Below are 7,974 nucleotides of genomic sequence, written 5' to 3' on the forward strand. Positions count from 1 at the left end.
CAGGGAAGGAGAGAGAGGAAAGGATGGAGGAAGGAAGGGAAGGAGGGAAGAAGGGGAGAAGGGAGGGAGGGAAGGAGAGAAGGAGGGAGGAGGGAAGGAGGGAGGGAGGAGAGAAGAAGAGGAGGAGGAAGAAGAGGAGGTGGTAGTGGTGGTAGTGGTAGTAGTAGTAGTAGTAGTAGTAGTAGTAGTAGTAGTAGTAGTAGTAGTAGTAGTAGTTAAAAAACAAACCAAACCAAAACCAGAACAACAATGGGGATCAATTAGGTAACAAATAGAGGAGCCGTTTGTCATAGTGATGAGGAAGGCACTTAGAAAACAGTTTTCTTTTCACTTCCCTGTTGTTCCAAACAACTAAAAACATCTCTCTTTCTTCCCCACCCCTTGTTTTCTTTTGGGGTTTTCCAAACAGGGTTTCTCTGTGTAACAAAGCCCTGGCTGCACTTGTAGACCATGCTACAAATCCACCTGCCTCAACCTCTGGGCCATGATGAGCAGAATTTTTCCCCTGTGATTTTAGGGAGAGTTTTCCTGCCTAGTCTACCCTTTTCTTTTTGCCTATGCCTACTTTTGGGATGGAAACATCTACCCCGTGTCTTCCCACTACAGCGTCTGTAAGCAGTTACAACTTGCTTTAATTCCACAGGCTAACAGCTGGAGAGATCTGCTTCAGGAGGCATGTCTTGACTCTCACCTATGACTAAGTTTGATGAGGTTCTAAACTTCAGATCTGTGAATTGGCACCGAAATGAGCTAAAACTTTTGAGATTACTGCACAAGGTCACGAAGAAACAAAGCTCCAACACTGCCATACCTAGTGCCCAGCACTGAAGAAACAAAGCTCCCACATAAAGCCATACCTAGTGGGAAGAGACAAGGGAGTTATGAATCAGGAGATAATGTATCAAGCACAATGGACGCAGCTCCTTCCCTCTCTCAACAATTAGGGCTTTATAACTGGGCCAAGGGAAACTACTTGACCTGGTTCTGTTTGGGCTATGTCCTGAGAAGCTCGTCTGCCCATAGACCAGCCAAGTACAGGCCTCGAGGGTGAAGCAAATGACATTTGAAGTAAGTGCTCAGGCTGAGCACTGTGTCTGGCCTGCCTAGATGTTCAGGGTAGAGAGAACCTCAGGCAGCAGGGACAGCTGCAGCTTGAAGTTGCTCAGGATGGATGTGTATCTCCTTGCTGATTTATTGGTATGCACTGAACTTGCCCTCAGGCTGCTGTCCAAGCCTGTCCTCCACAACTTCTATAGCTGGTTCTATAGACATAAGGGAGAGCTTCTGGGCTTGTACCTGTGAAGTCCTGAGGCATGGCACAAGATCTGTCTCCTTTGCCTTTTAAAAGCATGTTAGCACTTTAAGATGAGATCACTTCTTCATGTGCAAAAACAAACAAACAAACAAACAAACAAAACCCCAACTAAAGAGTCAACAAACAAAAAACCTCAACAGTTTTTAATGAAAACTGAAAGATTTGGAGGTGGGGGGATGCCTCAGAAAACTAAACAGATGTTTATGATTTAGGACACAACTGTAGTTCTAGACAGTTTTAGTCACCCAAAGCTAGTCCAGCTAATAGTGACACCCAAAGTTCTGATGTCCCAATAAATCTTTCCCCCTCTCTACTTGATTTTCTATTATCTTTGCTTCTGTTTCCACCTTTGCTGCTTTATATTTCTGTCTCTTTCTTTCCATGTTTTAGATTCAGATGCCATTTATACTAATTTGATGGGATTTCATGGCTACACACAGTTAGATAGGTGTGTCTTAATTTTGTTTTTAAGATAGGGTCTTACTTATATAGACCAGGCTGGCCTTAAACTCACAGAGGAAAATTTTTCCTTGTTAGGCAGATTTTTCTCATGCATACCACTTGTAGTCCACTGATCTGTCATGACTATCCAAATAAACACTTTAGACTGAAATAGCAAATCTTAGTTCTCTTATGTATAAAAACACTTTGGGCGCCTTGACAAAGTGTCTTCAGCTAGCTATCCATACATGCAATCATTCCTTCACTCACTGAACTGAACAGACATTAATTGACCACCTATTGCATTGAGGATGTACAATGACCCTGCCCTTGGGGAGCAATTATTCTCATGGAAGAGAAAGACACACACAGGTAAACAAAAAGTTAATCCAGCAGTAAATTTCTTTTATTTATTTATTTTTTAACAGTTCTTATTTAGTTTTTATTCAAAATCATAAACTTAACTTTGCAATCCAGCTAGTCTTGAAGGGGAATGAGGAAAATATGGAACCTAAAGAACTTCAGTGAGAGCAGGGATTACAGGGTATTGCGAGCAGATGGGGTGGGGACGCACTCCTGAGCTACAGAAGGAATGGTTTGATGGGTAAAATGCCCGCAAGTCAAAAGAAATTAGAGTTGTCCACAGTCGGAAATGGTGATCTTCTTACTGGTCTTGCCATTCCTGGACCCAAAACGCTCCATGGCTTCCACAATGTTCATGCCTTCTTTCACCTTTCCAAAGACCACATGTTTGCCATCCAGCCATTCAGTCTTGGCAGTGCAGATAAAAAACTGGGAACCGTTTGTGTTTGGTCCAGCATTTGCCATAGACACGATGCCAGGACCTGTATGCTTCAGGATGAAGTTCTCCTCCTCAAATTTCTCTCCATAGATGGACCTGCCACCAGTGCCATTATGGCATGTGAAGTCACCACCCTGGCACATGAATCCTGGAGTAATTCTGTGAAAGGAGGAACCCTTATAGCCAAATCCTTTCTCTCCAGTGCTCAGAGCACGGAAGTTTTCTGCTGTCTTTGGAACTTTGTCTGCAAACAGCTCTAAGGAGAAGCGGCCCAAGGGCTCGTCATCGGCCGTGATGTCGAAGAACACGGTGGGATTGACCATGGCTGCAGCAAGCGGCGAGAAAGCGACAGTGGCATCTGCAAAGCCAGTAAATTTCTTTTAAAAAGTAATGTGCTGCGATGGTGTAGGCTTGTAATCTCAACACTTGAGAATCAGAGACAGACTGAATCCAAGGCTGGCTAAGAGAACAGGATAGGAAAATGGATTCAAGGACTCGTATTTTATCTCTGTGAAGAGACTTTAGTGAGAGCAAAGGCACATCCATAGGAAGTGCCGGGTACAGGAGTGAGGCACTACTACAGAGTGGAAGAAGGCTCATGTGCTACCTACAGAAACTAAAATCAGAGAAGCCATAGCTTTAGGAAGCTTAGTTTTTGTTTTGTTTCGTTTTGTTTTACAATTTCTTCTTTATTGACTTAAATAATGTATTCTTCTGAAGCCTTATTAAAATACTTGAGTTGAGGTTTTTTTTGTTTTGTTTTTGTTTTTGTTTTTTGGAAGCCTAGTTTTTAAGAGCACCAAAAAGATAATGTACAGTTTTAAATACATGGATTAGTTACTTTTCTCATTGCTGAGACAAAAAGCAAAACAAAACAAAAACCAAGAAAACAACTAATTTATGGAAGGAAGAGTTAATTTGATTTGCAGTTTGAGGATGCAGGATGCAGTCCACCCTGGCGGTGGATGGCAGCTCAGTGGGAGTTAGCCCTGCTAAGGCCCAGGTAACCATCACCTAGCTAGCCTGACATTTTTGTGCTGTTACTAATGTCATAAGAAAACTTTCTCATATGTTGTTACTGCTGTCGCTAGTTCGCCCTGTGCTTTGGTGTTCTTAGAAACCAATCACAACAGTAGTCAGACCTGCTTTGTATAGTGAGCCACAATAAGCTTGAACCTGAACCAACCACCCCAGAGCATTTCCTACACCTGTGTATGGTATTTGCTTTTGTAAGCTGCTCCTGGGATGAACCCCAACATGAGAGACACCTGCATCAATTTAAGAAACTATTTGGAATAAGACTTCCGTTTTGAGTAAGGGTGGAGTAAAGTTGAAGTTCCCAAGACCTCCCTGGGAACTGATACCCTACTTGGCAGAAAGAGACATGTATATGGGGAACTGACATCCTGGTTGACAAGTTAAGACCTGAATGTTAGACAAGTTCCTCTGCCACAGTTGAATACCCCAACCAATGGGAGCAGGATAAGTGTTCAACAAAGACATGTTCCCAAGGAAGTTCCCTATCCCTAAATCCTGATTGATGGAATAACTTGGCACAAATATCTGTAGATTTCAGACTTTAAAGGCCTGTGATAGCAGTGTTAATCCCACTGGGCAAGAATAAGACCACTACTACAACTTTGAGCCAAATTTGAAGCAAGCTTTAATCAAATACTGGCCAAAGTAGTGGACTCTGGCCAGGTCCATTCCTGGGTTCCCAGAAGTGACAACAAGTTACACTTTGCCAAGACTTATAAAGGCCAACCTATAAGGTGACATAATTCCTACCTGGTCCAATCAGGGGCATGCATATATCCTGCCATATTTCCTGCCCATGTATCTCCTGCCTACATGTGATCAAGCACATCTGGTGTAGCTGGTCAAACACTTGTTTAGGGGAGTGAAAACATGTGGTTTGTTATCTTACTAAATAAAGCAGCCTCCAGCATTTCAGAATGTATCTGTCCTTGTGCAGGGGCTTATGGGTTAGAAGCATTGTTTTATCGATCTCTTAGGCACAGTGATTAAAACTTAAAGTCTGGCAGTGCAGATGCATGTCTGTAATCCCAGAACCCCAGAGGCAGAGGAAGGCGGAGCTCTGAGTTTGAGGCCAGCCTGATCAAGTTTTAGACAGCCAGGGGTACACAGAGAAACTGCCACAATAAAACAAAATAAATAAGTAAAACATAACACATAATGTTGGCTCTTGGGGCGGGAGTGAGGCAGCTGGCCCTGCTGGCCCTGCTGCATCTGCAGTCAGGAAGTGTGGTGAGTCTTTAACTCCTTTTCAGTACAGGACTCTAGCCCTTGGTGTGGTGCTGGTCATGTTCCAGGTAGGCCTTCCCTCCTCTGTTAAACCTGTTTGCAAAGGCCCTCATAGATATGCCAAAAGTGTGGTTTTTAGGTGCCTGAAATCCAGGCAAGTTGAACATGATGTTGAACCGTCACAACATGGAAGGTGTACTGGGGATAGGGGACATTGCCTAGTCTTAACAAAGATCAAAGGCTCTGAGGGGAGCTTGTCTTTATTCAGAGCTCAGGTTTTGTACATTCTCCAGTCATCCAGAAAGTCCCATCCCTCTGATTTTTTGTTGTGACTTCATTAACCATGGTTGCAATGTTCTCGTTTGGTTTATGATACAAACTTTGGCTCAGGGAGCGGGGCTAGAGATCACAACTACCGACAACCAGGAAGAATGCAAACCAGATTTAAGCAGTCACAGTATAAAGGCCTGTTAGCTAAGAGACAAAGAGACCCCCTCAGCATTCCCTCTTAGCTGACCTCACTCCTGTTTCCAGAACTAAGAGTTGAAAAATCAGCTTAATACAAAGGCAAAAAAAAAAAAAAATAGTTAATTAAATTTAAAAGGCAGCCCCAGGCCAGGTGCTGGTGGCATACGCCTTTAATCCCAGCACTTGGGAGGCAGAGGCAGGCGGATTTCTGAGTTCGAGGCCAGCCTGGTCTACAGAGTGAGTTCCAGGACAGTCAAGGCTACACAGAGAAACCCTGTCTCGAAAAAAACAAACAAACAAAAAGGCAGCCCCATTGTTCAACACCCGAGAGGAAGAGGATGAAGAGAGGCCACCACAGCTGCTAAATTCACAGGGAGCACCATGGTTTCTCCTGGAGCCTCGAAGCCACTAGACAGTGCTTTCCCTTTAAGTGACTACTGAAGTCTTTCCAGTATACTCCTGACCAATTTTAAGATTCCTATCTCTTACAAGATACTCCTTATTTTTGTATAATATTTGGCAGCGTCCAACCTCTGGTTTAACTCCACTCCCTTTAAGCTCACTGCAGCAGACCGAGCAACCACTACAGAGATAAGATCTCTGTTTCTGAGGACATCCAAACCATAACAGAGACGCTTCCCTCTTTGCATTTGCTCTACCCTCCCTCACTGCTTGGCTTCTGTAGAGCTGATTTTGTTAGCCTACAGATGCATACCTTAGGTCAACAGGCTCGGACTCTCTTCCTGCTTCGCTTCCCTCATGTCCCTGAAGTATGGCCATTACACCACACTGAGGAGCAGGATGCTCACTACTCAAATGGCAACATTTGGGACTTGAAAGTTTGTAGGAAGAGATCAGGTTTATTGAAGGCTGACATCTCAGGAAGATGAGTGGTCCTTTGTTCTCAAACCTCCATCATGTGGAACCTAAAATGAACATGGCTTTTAGGGAAGAGTGGCTGAGGTAAAAAGGCTGTCTACTGAGTTTTGTGTTCTCATCATGCAGAACACATGTTTCCTTCTGTGGCCATCCGATGGACTTCAGCTTGTGTAGCCAGCGCCTGTGTTTCATTTTACACAGACACGCTGCTTTCCTGAAACCTAAACCTCACAACACCTTACATGTGATTTACACGTTTTCTGTTAGTTCACACACAGGAGCAAAGATTAAGGAAGATATTGAAGATTCTAAGGTTACCTGAAGGTCACCAGATGTGTTGGATTTTATAATCTAAAGAAAGAGAATTTAGCAATTAGCATCCTATTTAGGTGGGACTTCTCTTTTTTTTTTTGTTTTTTTTTTTTTGTTTGTTTGTTTTTTTGAGACAGGGTTTCTCTGTATAGCCCTGGTTGTCCTGGAACTCACTCTGTAGACCAGGCTGGCCTCGAACTAAAGGGGGCTTCTCTTTAGTTCAGAATATTAGACAAAAAGAGAGTAACATAATCCTTGTCAAGGACAAGGAGAGGGGATCATTCTTAACGTGTGAACCCCGTTGTAATGTTGTCCTGGTTAGGCAGTTAAGCCATTTTGAATCTGATCTACTTGAAGTTGAAACTGCAGACAGTGAAGACACGTTCCCATCTTGTCTCCCTCTTTCATGCTATGGACTAGAGAAGCAATGAACTGTCGCTGCCTCACCGACCAGCTGGAAATAAGGAGGCAACCACGAACTCTTCTCCAAGCAGTTTATTCAGGAACCTTGTACTACAGAATCATTCATTCATCTCTCCTCCCAGCCCCCAGAACTCGCGGGTTAAATACTTTCCCTGGTCCCAATCAGCATTGGCTGCACGGTAAAGCATAATAGGCCACAAGAAATCATGCCAGTTTGCATCACAAACTGGAGGCACTCAACTTTTCTAAATAAGGACTTGTTTATCGCAGTGCTCTCTGCTCTTGCCGGAGGCCAGGAACCATATTTAGGATGGCAGCTGCAGCTCTCCACAATGAACTATCAGCTGAGAGAGAATGGGGTGAGGTCTCTTGCTTCTCAGAAGCCCATGACTTCCAAATTCACCACCAGCATGACAGCTTGTGTTGATAATTTACCTCAAACATGTAGTTTTTACTGGTTTTGTTTTTTGAAGTCATGAGGATCAAACCCAAGGTATCACACATGCTAAGCATGTGCTTTATGACAGAGCTACACCACCAGCCTATGACAGAGCTACACCACCAGCCCTAGCCTTTCCTTTTCCTTTTTTAAAGTATTCTAATTTCATAGGATAAGCTCCAACTACTACTGGCTGACATTTATAATTGTAATTTATAGGGAAGTTAGCAAAATGGTCAACAAAAATATGAAATGTCTTTCCCTCCAGAGCTATTCATACCTTCTTAAGGTAATGACAGCTTTACTGCTACCTACAACATGAAATTGCAAACCTACCTTATGATAACAGTCTGAAGAATAAGCTTCCTTTTCTATGAATAAAAATGTTAATGTTTTCCTGATTAGGTTTTATTGTTGTTGTTTTGTTTTGTTTTCCAAAACGGGGTCTCTCTGTGTAACCCTGGCTGTCTTGGAACTTGCTTTGTAGACCATGAGGCTGGCCTCCAATTCACAGAGATCCACCTGCCTCTGCCTCCCAAGGGATGGAATTAAAGGTCTATGCATCACTGCCTGATGTCCTGCTTAGTTTTTATTTTTGACTATCTAAAGTCACTTGGGATGAAGCAACCT

At 43.3% G+C, this 7,974-nt stretch overlaps 1 pseudogene across 1 annotated transcript; it reads right to left on the reverse strand.

Annotated features, from left to right (window-relative positions):
* Positions 1-2,173: 2,173 nt before the first annotated feature.
* Positions 2,174-2,894, reverse strand: LOC116097412 (annotated as a pseudogene). The gene has a single exon (XR_004121411.1). The product of XR_004121411.1 is annotated as a peptidyl-prolyl cis-trans isomerase A pseudogene (transcript).
* Positions 2,895-7,974: the final 5,080 nt, after the last annotated feature.

Source organism: Mastomys coucha, unplaced genomic scaffold (assembly GCF_008632895.1).
Source record: "Mastomys coucha isolate ucsf_1 unplaced genomic scaffold, UCSF_Mcou_1 pScaffold19, whole genome shotgun sequence".
NCBI classification, from domain to species: Eukaryota; Metazoa; Chordata; class Mammalia; order Rodentia; family Muridae; genus Mastomys; species Mastomys coucha.